The sequence below is a fragment of the Pleurodeles waltl genome, chromosome 8 (genome assembly GCF_031143425.1).
Source record: "Pleurodeles waltl isolate 20211129_DDA chromosome 8, aPleWal1.hap1.20221129, whole genome shotgun sequence".
NCBI classification, from domain to species: Eukaryota; Metazoa; Chordata; class Amphibia; order Caudata; family Salamandridae; genus Pleurodeles; species Pleurodeles waltl.
In genome coordinates, this window is record NC_090447.1 from 1,058,650,296 (window position 1) to 1,058,664,017 (window position 13,722).

Genomic DNA, 13,722 nt, shown 5'->3' on the forward strand with positions numbered 1-13,722 from the left:
GTCACAGTGCCTCACCTGGGTGTCAGAGCCACGAGATTTGCAGTGGTCAGGATGCATGATAGTCCATGGAGGCAGGGCTACAGTCCATCTGCAGGTGGCTACGGCTGCACAGTGGTGTACTGCCGGTGCTGGTGCTGCCAGTGGTGGGGTGAGACTCCAGCCCTTCTCCTGCAGCCTCGGACGGCTGCCTACTGGAGCTGCTGCTGCTGCCAGTGGTGCTACGGTCAGCGGTGTAGGTGGTGGTGCTTGCTGCGGTGCAGGTGGCGGTGCTGGCTTCGGTGGAGGTGCTAGTGCTGCCAGAGGTGGGGGGAGGCTCCAGTCCTTCCCCTGCAGCCTCAGACGGCTGCCCACTGGGGCTGCTGCTACTGACAGTAGTGGTGCTTGCAGTGGTGCAGGTGGAGGTGCAGGTGGCAGTGCATGTGGCAGTGCTCATTGCAGGACTGGCCGCAGTGCAGGTGGCGGTGCTGGCTGTTCTGCTGGTAGCCACCCAGCCTTCACCTGCAGGCTTGGATGGCTGATGTGCTGTGCCTGATGTTTTCTGCCCCTTCCTGCCCTTGGCAGATGGTGGTGTCACCTTGGGTCTGGCAGCAGGAGTCTTTGACCTTGCTCTGTGGTTGCGGCTCCTTCCCCTTCACATTCAGGGATGGAATATGTAAGGTGGGCATCAGGGTGGAACCAATGGTATGTATATTAAAGTTGTGCCACCAAATAGTACAGTTGAAAGTGTGGAACCCAACACCACCACGCTCATACGGAAGCATGAGAACCTCCCAGTAAATGCGTGGGTGTCTGTTCACCCATATCAATCGAGTAAACAGGCCACAGAGTGTTGCAAAAAATGAGTTGTGTAGCGGAATCAGAATGTTAATTAAAGGATACAAAAATTTCAGACGAACCACCATTTTATTGAGGGCTATCTGACCCACCATGGAAAGCAGCAGCTTTACCCATCTGTCCACTTGAGCCGTGAGCCTCTCGATTGTGGGACCTTAATTTAATCATATTACCTGTTCTTTGTCTCTATGGCTGTGGATGCCGAGGTACTTAGCTGAGTCATGACACCAGCGCAGTGAAAACACCACCACAGGTGGATGAGTGACATCAGTTAGTAGGAAAAGTTCCGATTTGTTCCAATTTATATGCAAGCCAGAAAAGTCGCCAAAGCGATTTACCTCATCCAATGATGGAGTGAGATTGATATCTGCATGGTGAATGAAAAGTAAAATGTCATCAGTGTACAGTGACACTAGGAGAAGTCCACTAGTAAGTTGCAGTCATCTGTGCATGTTTGCCCATCTCAAATGCTGCACTAAAGGGATCCATCACCAGTATGAAAAGTATTGGGGACAGTGGACACCCATGCACGCTCTACGCACAACAGGGAAGAAGGGGACAAAATGACATAGAGTCAGATAGCCACAGTGGGTTGTGAATATAGCAGAGATATCAACTTGGTATAACTGCGAGGGAACCCAAGCTTGCCTAGTACAGTGTATAGGAATGGCCATTCGAGGGAATCAAAAGCCTTTTCGGCATCTAATAGAGCACTACCTCTGGAGATATTCTATTTAGCACCGAGAATACTGTGCACAGATTGACGCTGGTGGAGCGGTGTGGCACAAATCCAGCGTGAGCGGAAGAGATAATCTCATTCAGTAAGAGGGAGAGGAGGATGGCGATCATCTTGGCCAATATTTTATTGTCAAAGTTTAATAGAGAAAGGGGTCGGTATGACCCACAGTGTAAGGGGCCTTTACCAGGTTTAGGTAAGAGTGTAAATGCTGCCTCTCAAATGGTTGCAGGAAGAACCCCCGATTTGATCGCTTCAGCGCTAACTGATATGAGATGCAGATCATATCCTTATACTTGTTGTAGAATTCCCCTGTGAACCCATCTAGACCTGGAGCGTACATTCCCGCAAGCGAGTCTATGGCCTGTATCACCTTCTCGACAGAAAAGGGTTTGCTGAGAAATTGTTGCTGTGGCATAGTCAGCCAGACCGTGGAGATTTCATTGAGGTATGCCTGCAATGCCGGCCCGGCAGTATCAGCTGTGCTGTATACAGCCTGGAGGAGTGGGTGTAAAGTTCTGCCTGAACCGCGGAGGTGCCAACTGCCATGCGGCAATCTGATCTTTTAATTTCTAGAATGTGGGATGCAGAATAAGATTGTCTGATCAGCCTGGCCATCAGCCCCCTGGATCTATCCCCTTCACCATATCTATGGGCCTTGGCGTATCAGCCCTTGTACTGCATTTTCCTGTTTGCCAGGGAGTCAAACTTAATAAGCAAGAGTTTCCAATGGTATAATAGAGGGGCGCTCTAAGCATGCTCCATCTCATGGTTAGCCTCAAAGAGCTGCATCTCCACCGATTCCTGTTCTCAGCGTATTTCTCTAAGGATACTTACGTGTATAGTGATGCAAACGCCATTGGCATATGCCTTAAAGGCGTTCCATAGTATCACCCAAGTGTTCACAGAGCCCTCATTTAACTCAAAAAGCCTACTATTGCCTTCCTTAGAGCAGTGTAAAATGGGGCGTTTAGAAATGCCATATATGGAAATCTCCAGAATTTCCTGGCATCGTGGATATCAGGGATATTAGCCATAATAGGTACTGGTGAATGGTCAGACAGTGTGCCGGGCAGGTGTTCAATTGCTGTGACCCAGTATGCAATAGTTCGGGTGATAAGCCAGTAGTCAATACGTGACGAGGTGCCATGAGGTACTGAATGAAAATTAAAAGCCAGGCCACCACCATCGGGCAAGCACCATGGGTTGTGAAGTGTCAGAGTGTTGCAAAGGTCCCCAAGCACCAGCAAAGAGCAGGGTTTAAAGCTTGGAGCATGCAAAGTAGTGTCAAGTGTGGGGTCTCTTGCTAAGCTAACATCCCCACCCCTCAAGACATGCATGACATCAAAGCACTCTATGGGGGTCATTCTGACCCTGGCGGTCATGGACCGCCAGGGCCAACGACCGCGGGAGGACCGCCAACAGGCTGGCGGTGCTCCCATGGGCATTCTGACCGCGGCGGTACAGCCGCGGTCAGAAACGGAAAACCGGCGGTGTCCCGCCGGTTTCCCGCTGCCCTGGGGAATCCTCCATGGCGGCGCTGCAGGCAGCGCCGCCATGGGGATTCCGACCCCCTTACCGCCAGCCTGGCTCTGGCGGTCTTGACCGCCAGTACCTGGCTGGCGGTAACGGGTGTCGCAGGGCCCCTGGGGGCCCCTGCAGTGCCCATGCCACTGGCATGGGCACTGCAGGGGCCCCCTAACAGGGCCCCACCAAGATTTTCAGTGTCTGCCAAGCAGACACTGAAAATCGCGACGGGTGCAACTGCACCCGTCGCACCCCTTCCACTCCGCCGGCTCCATTCGGAGCCGGCATCCTCATGGAAGGGGGTTTCCCGCTGGGCTGGCGGGCAGCCTTCAGGCGGTCGCCCGCCAGCCCAGCGGGAAACTCAGAATAACCGCGGCGGTCTTTTGACCGCGCATCGGTATTCTGGCGGTTCCGGCTTGGCGGGTGGCTCCCGCCACCCGTCAAGCTCAGAATGACCCCCTATGTGTGCATATAGATCTTGATGAAAATCTGGAGTGTCCATGTTGTGTGCATAGACGTTTACTAGTTGGAGCTTACAATTATCCATTAGCCCCATTATCATCATATATCTGCCATAACTATCCACCCATGTCGATAGGGGCTTAAACAGCACAGTTTTATGCACCAATATGCACACCCCCAGGAGGACGTGCTGTTTACAATTTACCTCAATTCTCAGCCGGGCTTGGTAGAGCATGCCATATCGTACATCTGCAGAGCGGAGTACAGCCTTTACCTCTGAAATTTTCCACCTAGCTTCGTGTACAGTGGGTGTAAAGTCAGGAATGAGGGAAATCACTGCCCCTTGATATTGTAGGGGGCCCTTCTCTCGAGCCAATCGGAGGGCGGTATCACGGTTCCTATAATTCAGGAGTCTTGCGGTGATTAGGTGAGATGGCACTCCTGCAGGGGTATGGGGACCAAAGGTATGCTGTGTCCACTCCACTACGAACGTTGATGTAAAACTTTGTTGCCCCAGCAGCTCCGTCAATAGATTCTCAACAGAAAAGTCCAGTTGGACAGGGTTGGTAGATTCTGCGATACCAGGTATGGGCAAGTTGTTGGAGCACCCCTATGCCTCTAAATCCTCGTTTTTGATAGCCAAATTTTAAAGCCTCCCCTTCATTTCTCAATAGGCTTCTTCAATGCAGCTGTCTCGTCTTCAGCGGCAGATATGTGACCCTCCGCACCCTCCAGGCGTGATTGCTGTTTGCCCAATCTGTTTTCCATGTTATTCAATCTGGAGGTGAGTGAGTCGAATCTGGTGTCAATGGCACGGAACCTAGACTGTAGCAACATATTCTCCGCTCCAATCCCATGGTCTCGAACCAAGTCATCCCGGGCTGCGTCAGCATCTCACGTGGGGGTGGAAGCCATGTCTAACTGTCTTCTCTTTTTGAAGGGGAGCTTGTGCTGTTTGGGGTCTTCTCAATCCAGAGCATCACAGGGCCACACCACCGTACTTTTGAGCAGCCTGCCAGGGCCTAGAGCGCCAGCAGATCATGCACTCCAGCACTCGCAGCCAAGGGGCCATAGCAAGAGTCACAACCCAGCTTCCCAAACAACTCAGTCGGGGACCACCGTGATAACAATATGTGGCTGTTGCAGGTTATGGTCACAAATCAGACCCAAGTCTGCAATATTTAACCGGGAATCACTGCACATGGACGACCCCTAGGGTGGGTCCGGCCCACAGCTGCTGCATATTCACTCCAAATGCTTCAACAGCACAGTTTGGGAAGTTGAATATCCATCCCACTGCTGCCACATGTCCCCTATAATAGCGGCATGGCTGGGGCCCAGGGGAGCGGGCCCGCCACTGGTCCCATGTCACGGACACTGTGGCATCACACGGTGATGCAGCACTAGGCCGAGCTGCCCAGAAAGTATCACTGTGTGGGCCCAGCAACACCAACCTTCTCCCCTGTGGTCCTGCTCTGGTTTTGGGGAGGGGAGTGCTAGCCCCTGGTGACCACTACAGGCAGCACCGCCTGCGGTGCTGTGCCTCAGGCTCGCCAGAAGCCCCTATCGCCTCAGGGCCTCCGAGGCGTGTGGGCCGATGGGTGCGGGCCTAGATGTCAGCCACACCCAATAGTTTGGCTGCCGTGGCACACCCCGCGCACCCTCAACCCCTGCTCCTCACCACTCCACTCCTGCCGTGGGCCTCAGTATGTAGTGAATGCCGATCTCTGCTGATTATTGGGAACCACCGCTGGAGATTCACTGCTGAGCGGCCATCTTGGTCAGTAGTGTGGCCACGCCCCCCTTTTAAATCGCACATTCTTAGTTTAGAAAAGGGATGTACAGGCAAATTTCAGTCACTAGTGAGAGAGCACAGAGAAACCTTTCAGTAATAGGCCTGATCCATGATTGAAGCAGTTTTTCTCTCCATATGTGAGTAGGTTGCATTAGTAATAGTCTATATTTTTGAGTGAATAAATCCATGCAGCTCTATTAGCACTATGAGACATTTTAATATATCTTCTGGTATGTGAGTAATTGTTTTAGTACCTGTGTCACTCTGTTACTATCTCTCCATAACATCACTACCTGTGTTAGAGAATACTGGGCTATGTGACCATGTGTCCAATTACCTTTGATCTTTCTGATTTCTAAGTATGTCACTAAATGCAAAAGAGTCTCTGTTTCTGTTTAAGTGCTGAATTCACAGCATGCATGCTTTGAAAACATGAATGTCATAGGGTATGTAGTGCTTTACTCAGAAGTGTGAAAGTCCTCAACTAACCTTGTAAAAATAAAAAGTATGTAAATTACTGAAGTATAATGCACCTTGCTAAATGACATACCTACAACATATGACAGAAAAACGTATTTCCAATTTAATGTGAGTTTGACGGTTGAGGCAGAGGTTTTACAAGACACATTCAGTTACCAGTGTCAAATGCCAGACAAAGTGTGGACTAATACGCCTCATGCACGATTGAAGCACCATTTCTCTGCATACCTGAGTGGATCATATGAGTACTTGGCTATATTGCTGGGTGAATGCAGCTGTTTACCTCTACTGGCACAATGAGATATTTTAGTGCATTTTCCAGCCTGTGACTGCCTTACCTGGTTGATATGTTGTAGCCATGTAGGTTTCTGTTTCTTCGTCAGTGCCTGAACTACAGCATCCATGCTCTGGAAACATGAATCTCAGTTCCTTGGTGAGTGGTATACTCTATGTAGTGATTGGGTTGGAGCTGTGAAAGTGCAAGAGTAAGTCTGTAAAACTGAAAAGCATATTTCCTAATCACTTAAGCACATTGCAGCATGCTTGATGGAATACCTACAGCTCATGAGAGAGCTGAGACATTTGCACTAAAAGATGAGTTTGTGACTTGGCAAAGCAGTTTTACAGGCCGACTTCAGTGGCCAGTGAGATAGCAGACACAAGGTCTGCAGTAGTAGGCCTCACCCTTCAGAAAAGCACTATTTGTCTGTATACATGAAAATATTCTGTCAGTACTTGTCTATGTATCTTAATGAACGTAGCTGTGTTTCTCTAGTAGAGCAATCACATATTTTAGTATTTCTGCCAGAATGCGACTCTCTACTTTAGTTCCTGTATGACTATCTAAATCTGTATGTAACTGGCTCAACATATAGCTCAGTGTCTTTGTTAGGGAATATAAGGTAATGTTAGTGTGTCTGCAATTGCCTTTCTTATTGTTGCTTATTTAAGTGCTTTGTGAGTATGTAAATAACTGTAGAAGTCTTTCTGTTTCCCTGTCAGTGGCTGAAACACAGAAACCATGGTGTGGAAACATGAATCTCAGTTCCTTGGTAAGTGGTATGCTGTATGTAATGCTTGGTTAACAGCTATGAAAATGCAAGAGTAACTCTTTAAAACTGTAAACTACAGTTTCTAAACACCTAAGGGCACTGTAGCTTGTTTGATGGAATATCTACAATATGGGGAGAGCTAGGCAGTAAAACCTGAAATTGAGACTTGACAAATCATTATTACAGGCCAACTGGCCACTGAGATAGCACACACAGGGTGGGCGCTACTAGGCCTCACCCTTTGGAAAAGCATTATTTACATGGATACATTAAAATATTCTGTCAGTACTTGTCTTTATATGTCAGTGAATATAGCTATCTACCCCTAGAAGTGCAATGACATATTTCAGTACATCTGCCAGTATGTAATTGGCTCTTTTAGTTAATGTATGACTCTCAAAATCTGTACATAACTGCCTAAACATATACCTCAGGGCCTCTGTTGGGGAATACAAGGGTAGGTGGGTATCTCTGCAACTGTCTTTCTTATTGCTCCTCATATGAGTGCATTCTGAATATGTGAGTGACAGTACAAGTGTTTTGGTTTCCCTATCAGTGGCTTAAACACAGCATCCATGATCTGGAAACATGAACCTCAGTAACTTGATGAGCGCTATAGTCTATGAAGTGCTTGACTCGGCTATAAAAGTGCAAAAGTAAGTCTGTGAAACTGAAAAGTACTTTTACCATCACATAAGCACATTGCAGCATGATGGAATCATTCAGCATGTCAGAGAGCTGAGACATTTCCAGTAAAACATGCGTCTAAGACTTCACAAAGCAGTTTTATAGGAAAACTTCACTGGCAAGTGGGATATCATTCACAGGGTCTGCAGTAGTAGGTCTCACCGCTCGGCAGTATTTTTCAGTACATGCTTATATATTTCAGTGAATGTAGCTGTCTATCTCTAGTAGCGCAATTAGTTTTTAAATTCAATTGCAAGTATATGACTGCCTGCTTCATTTCCTCTATGACTATCTATGTCTGTACGTAACTGACTGAACATATAGCTCAGTGCCTCTGTTAGGGAAAAGAAGAGTTTGTTTGCAATTGTCTTTCCTAATTCTGCTTATATAAATGCTTTTCTGAGTATGTGAGTGACTGTAGAAATGTCTCTGGTTTTCTGTCACTGCCTGAAACATATCATCAATGGTATGGAAACATGAATCTCAGTTCCTTGGTGAGTAGCATACTCTGCACAGTGCTTGGCTACGGGCTGTAAAAGTGCAAGAGTAAGGCTTTAACTGCTTTCCATGCAGGTGGCTGAATCTGTATGTCAGTTACTTTCTGGGTGGCTTGCTCAATGTATTACTTCCCATTGGACCCTACAACTAAATGAAAAACGTATTCACCTCAAATGGATATCTACCATGTTTTCAGAACAAAGTACTATACTTTATGACATACCTGCAGAATATCTCGGAGATGACTAATATTTACTAAAACATATGACTCCTACTTTACTAATAGCTTGTATATGCCATGAGACGGGGACAGTGGTATACCTAGTCTGCACTAGGAAACCTGACCTATATTCAAACACTACTCATTTAACTAAATCAAGCACTCTATTACTAGACATCTAACTGAGTATTACATTAAACAAGACATTTTTTAATCTATTCACATACAAAACCTGACACTCATAGATCATTTTAGGTAGTTTCGATACTTTTCTATATACTTTACACTCAGTTTCATTAATCTAAAAATATATATATTTTATAAAAAAAAATTCACATTACATACAATTCACATACCTGAAATTAAGTATGTTGGTGAAATGGTTTTCTTCTAACCTATATGATAGTTTCAATACTCTCAGCAATTGTCAAAACTAAGCATAAAGACGGGTCAGAACTCTCACACTTTTCAACTTTGCACTGTGTGATAATGAAGATGAGAGCAAATAAAAGAATACCTATCATTTTTTTAATTTATTTTCACAAGCCCACGTCTATATGGTTACTATGTGTGAACCCTTTCATCTACTTTTATATACAAGCCCACTTCTAAATGGTTACTTTGTATTAACCCTTAACTTTGTATTAACCGGATAACCACAATGAATTCGCACAAAAAAACAGGAGTCTAAAGACACATTTAGTTTGGTGGTTTTATCACTTCAAGGGTATAGTTTACATTATCAGCAATGCCCCATTAGGAAAATAAATATTTTTCATTAAATAATCAGTACAAACTGTGTCTTTAACCCCTTCGCTGCCAGGCCTTTTCCCCTCCTGTGCGGAGCCATTTTTTGGATATTTGGGGCAGTTTGAACTTAAGCCCTCATAACTTTTTGTTCACATAAGTTACCCACGCCAAATTTGCGTTCTTTTTTCCCAACATCCTAGGGATTCTAGAGGTACCCAGACTTTGTGGGTTTCCCTGAAGGAGCCAAATACAGTGAACATTTTTTATTTTTTTTAAATGGGAAAAAAGGGCCACAGAAGGCTGCTCGTGGTTTTTTCCCTGAAAATAGCATCAACAAAAGGTTTGCAGTGGCAAGATCACCATCTTCCCAGCTTTCAGGAACGGGCAGACTTGAATTAGAAAACCCCATTTTCCAATACAATTTTGACATTTTACTGGGACATACCCCATTTTTACTATTTTTTGTGCTTTCAGCCTCCTTCCAGTTAGTGACCAAAATGGGTGAGAAACCAATGCTGGATCCCAGAAAGCTGAACATTTCTGAAACGTAGACAAAATTCTGAATTCAGCAAGGGGTCAGTTGTGTAGATCCTATTAGTGTTTCCTACAAAACCAGCCATTTTTCTCCACGTTTTACTATGTAACATTTTCATATTTTTGAAAGCAATATACCGATACGTCAGCTGGACTCTTCTGGTTGCAGGGATATATAGGGCTTGTAGGTTCATCAAGAACCCTAGGTACCCAGAGCCAATAAATGAGCTGCACTTTGCAATGGGTTTTTATTCTATACCGGGTATACAGCAATTCATTTGCTGAAATATAAAAAGTGAAAAATAGGTATCAAGAAAACCTTTGTATTTCCTAAATAGCCACAAGATAAGGTGTTGAGAAGCAGTGGTTATTTGCACATCTCTGAATTTCGGGGTGCCCATACAAGCATGCGAATTACAGGGCATTTCTCAAATAGATGTCTTTTTTACACACTGTGTTACATTTGGAAGGAAAAAATGTAGAGAAATGTAGAGAAAGACAAGGGGCAATAACACTTGTTTTGCTATTCTGTGTTCCCCCACGTCTCCCGATAAAAATGGTACCTCACTTGCGTGGATAGGCCTAGCACCCGCGACAGGAAAAGCCCCAGAACACACCGTGGACACATCACATTTTCACAAATAAAACAGAGCTGTTTTTTGCAAAGTGCATAGCTGTGGATTTTGGCCTCTAGCTCAGCCGGCACCTTGGGAAACCCAGCAAACCAGTGCAGTTTTGAAAACTAGACACGTATGGGAATCCAAGATGGAGTGTCTTGTGGGGCTCTGACCAGGTTCTGTTACCCAGAATCCTTTGCAAACCTCAAGCTTTGGCCAAAAAACATGTTTTCCTCTCATTTAGGTGACAGAAAGTTCTGGAATCTGAGAGGAGCCACAAATTTCCTTCCACCCAGCGTTCCCCCAGGCCTCCCAATAAAAATGGTACCTCACTTGTGGGGGTAGGCCTATCGCCCGCAAAAGAAAAATGCCCCAAAACACAACGTGGACACATCACATTTTTCCACAGAAAACAGATGTGTTTTTTACAAACTGCCTACCTGTGGATTTTGGCCTCTAGCTCAGCAGGCATCTGGGGAAACCTTGAAAACCAGCGCATTTTTGAAAACTAGACACCTAGGGGAATCCAAGATGGGGTGACTTGTGGGGCTCTGACCAGGTTCTGTTACCCAGAATCCTTTGCAAACCTCCAAATTTGGCCAAAAACCCCCACTTTTTCCTCTCATTTTGGTGACAGAAAGTTCTGGAATCTGAGAGGAGCCACAAATGTCCATCCACTCAGCGTTCCCTCTAGTCTCCTGATAAAAATGGTACCTTACTTGTGGGGGTAGGCCTAGCACCCGCAACAGGAAAAGCCCCAAAACACAATGTGGACACATCACATTTTCACAAAGAAAACAGAGCTGTTTTTTGCAAAGTGCCTAGCTGTGGATTTTGGCCTCTAGCTCAGCCGGCACCTAGGGAAACCTAGCAATCCTGCGCAGTTCTGAAAATTAGACAACTAGGGAAATCCAAGATGGGGTGACTTGTGGGGCTCTGACCAGGTTCTGTTTCCCAGAATCCTTTGCAAACCTCAACATTTGGCCCAAAAAACACTTTTTCCTCTCATTTTGGTGACAGAATGTTCTGGAATCTGAGAGGAGCCACAAAAAAGGCCCAAAACTTGTAGAGATTGAGGGGACATATTTTACTTTTATATATCTTTTAGGCTGACTCTGCTTTGGGGTCCCATGCAAGTGAGGTATCATTTTACTTGGGGGACTGAGGGGAATGCTGGGTGGTAGGAAATTTGTGCCGCAGCGGTGATCCTACAAAGTAAAGTGAGGAAAATAAGATTTTTGTATGAAAATTTTAAGGTTTGCCGAGGAGTCTGGGTAAGAAAATGTTGGGGGATCCAGGCAAGCCACACCTCCTTGGACTCCTTGGGGTGTCTATTTTTAAAACATCTCTAGGTTTGGTAGGTTTCCTAGATGAAGGCCGCTCCCGGGACCAAAACCATAGGTGCCCCCCCCAAACACAGGTAGTTTTGCAATAGATCATTTTGATGTTCCAAATACTAAGATTGTGAAAAGAAATGCACTTAGGTTATGTTAAAAAGACCCCTGAGACAACTAAGTTGGTGGCATGCTTCATCATCGGGGTCCCACACAAGGCACCTAGCGTGTCATAGGTGTGCTGCGACACCTGATTACAGCAGAGCAGGTTTTGTAATTTTTACCACACATACTGGTTGGATTTGGCACGAGGGTGAGTGATGGTTCAGTGGATAAAATTTTCTTAACAAGAGATTTCACAAAAATTAAATGCACTGTTAATAACAAAGTCCAAAAAACTGAACCAATGACTCACAGCTCGTGAGCTGTAAAGCCACGGCAAGGCACCAACTGCTTTACAGTCCATTCACACACCAGCCACGGGCCCAGCACATTACAGTACTCGCATCGACAGACAGCGACACTCAAGGGCCCATCACTTACATACGCCCACATGCCTGATACAGCAATCACTCCAGCTGATGGGAGTGTGTGGACTGGTGTTTGGCTGGCAGTGTGTTGCAGTAGCCAACAGCAAGTCAATATGTACACTATGTACACTCTCAGCCAAGCGCCACTCCACACACAATGGCATCACTTCTTTTTTTTAAACAAAGAAACCACTAACTAATTAGAAATAATTACAAAACTACAAACACAAAAGCTCTAACTAAGTACATGACAGAAATGCCAACCATGAAACTGAACACATGAAAATACAAAACAGGCAGTTTACACTCATGGTTGTTCCCAGTAATTCTTCTGGGTGTGGTAATTCTTAAAATAACCACCCACACACAGCCCAGGCTTTGAAGGACAATCTGGGCAGTACATTCGAGTCTCCGTCCGGATACCTCTTCGAAAACACACTCTACATTTCTTATCTGGAAATTCTTTTTTGGGTGTGGGAGGAAAGTGCTCAGCAAAGTGGCGATCTTTCAATCTAGCCACATCCTCCACCACTGCTTCTCTAGGAACTCTGGACTGTTCCACCACAATAAGGCTCTCTATCACTGACTCCTGAAATTTCACAAATGTCATCTTTGACTCTGGAGACCTATCCTTAAACACAATAAAAGCAGTAAAAGTTGCTAAGTGGAAGAGGTGAATTGCTAACTTCCTTTACCAGACATAAGACTTATGAATAGCAGTATAAGGTTCCAACCTTTGATCAACTCTATCTACACCTCCCATGCGCTTATTATAATCTAAAATGCATATAGGTTTGCGCACTTCAGCAACCTGACCCCAAACAGTCACAGGGGAAGTACTCTCATCATGGATGGTACTTAGCATGTAGACATCCCTCCTGTCTGAAAATTTAAAAGCTAGCAGCTCATCAATCCGCAAGGCACTGCACTGTCCGCTCTCAAGTTTTTTACAGACAAAGCTCCCTTGGATAGCATTTCCGGTTACAACGAATTGTGCCACAAGCAACAGTGTCCACTCTAAACAATTCATTGAACGACTGCACTACAGTGTGGAAGTTATCTACATACAAATGGTGACCTTTGTTGAACAGTCGTTTACCAAGTTCCCACACAATTTTCTCAGCAACTCCAAAAGTGGGAGGACAAGCAGGGGGGTCAATACTGGAATCCCTACCAGTGTAGACACGGAAATTATACACATATCCTGAACTACTTTCAGACAGCATATACAATTTAATTCCATATCATGCCCTCTTGCTAGGAATGTACTGCCTAAAAACCAAACGAACCCTGAAGAGGTCCACAGCTATTTTTTTGCCTGGAACATAGATCTCTGAAAACCAATCTACAAAATTATCAAGGACAGAACTAATCTTAAAAAGACGGTCAGAATCAGGGTGATCTCGTGGCAAGGCTAATGCATTGTCAATAAAATGCAGCATCCTAAGAAGAAGCAAATACCGATTATGACTCATGGTTGCAGGAAATATAGCTGTTGCCATCAAGGGACTAGTAGATCAATAAGAAGTCAGTGACGGCTTCCTTATCAACCCCATCAAAAGAGTCAAACCCAAAAACCTTTTCATCTCCTCCAAATTTGTGGGAATCCATTGGGTAGCTCTAGAGTGTGGCCTAAGTCTAGCAGCGTTGTCACTCAAATGCTGCT

The 13,722-nt window shown here is 45.5% G+C and overlaps 1 long non-coding RNA gene across 1 annotated transcript in view; it reads left to right on the top strand.

Moving 5' to 3' along the window:
* The window catches only part of LOC138249185 (uncharacterized), a 599,643-nt gene that overhangs the window by 202,119 nt on the left and 383,802 nt on the right, over window positions 1-13,722 (top strand). The window contains exon 4 of the long non-coding RNA XR_011194766.1: window positions 6,837-6,886. This is a non-coding gene — a long non-coding RNA (uncharacterized lncRNA). The remainder of the gene's footprint in view (window positions 1-6,836; window positions 6,887-13,722) is intronic.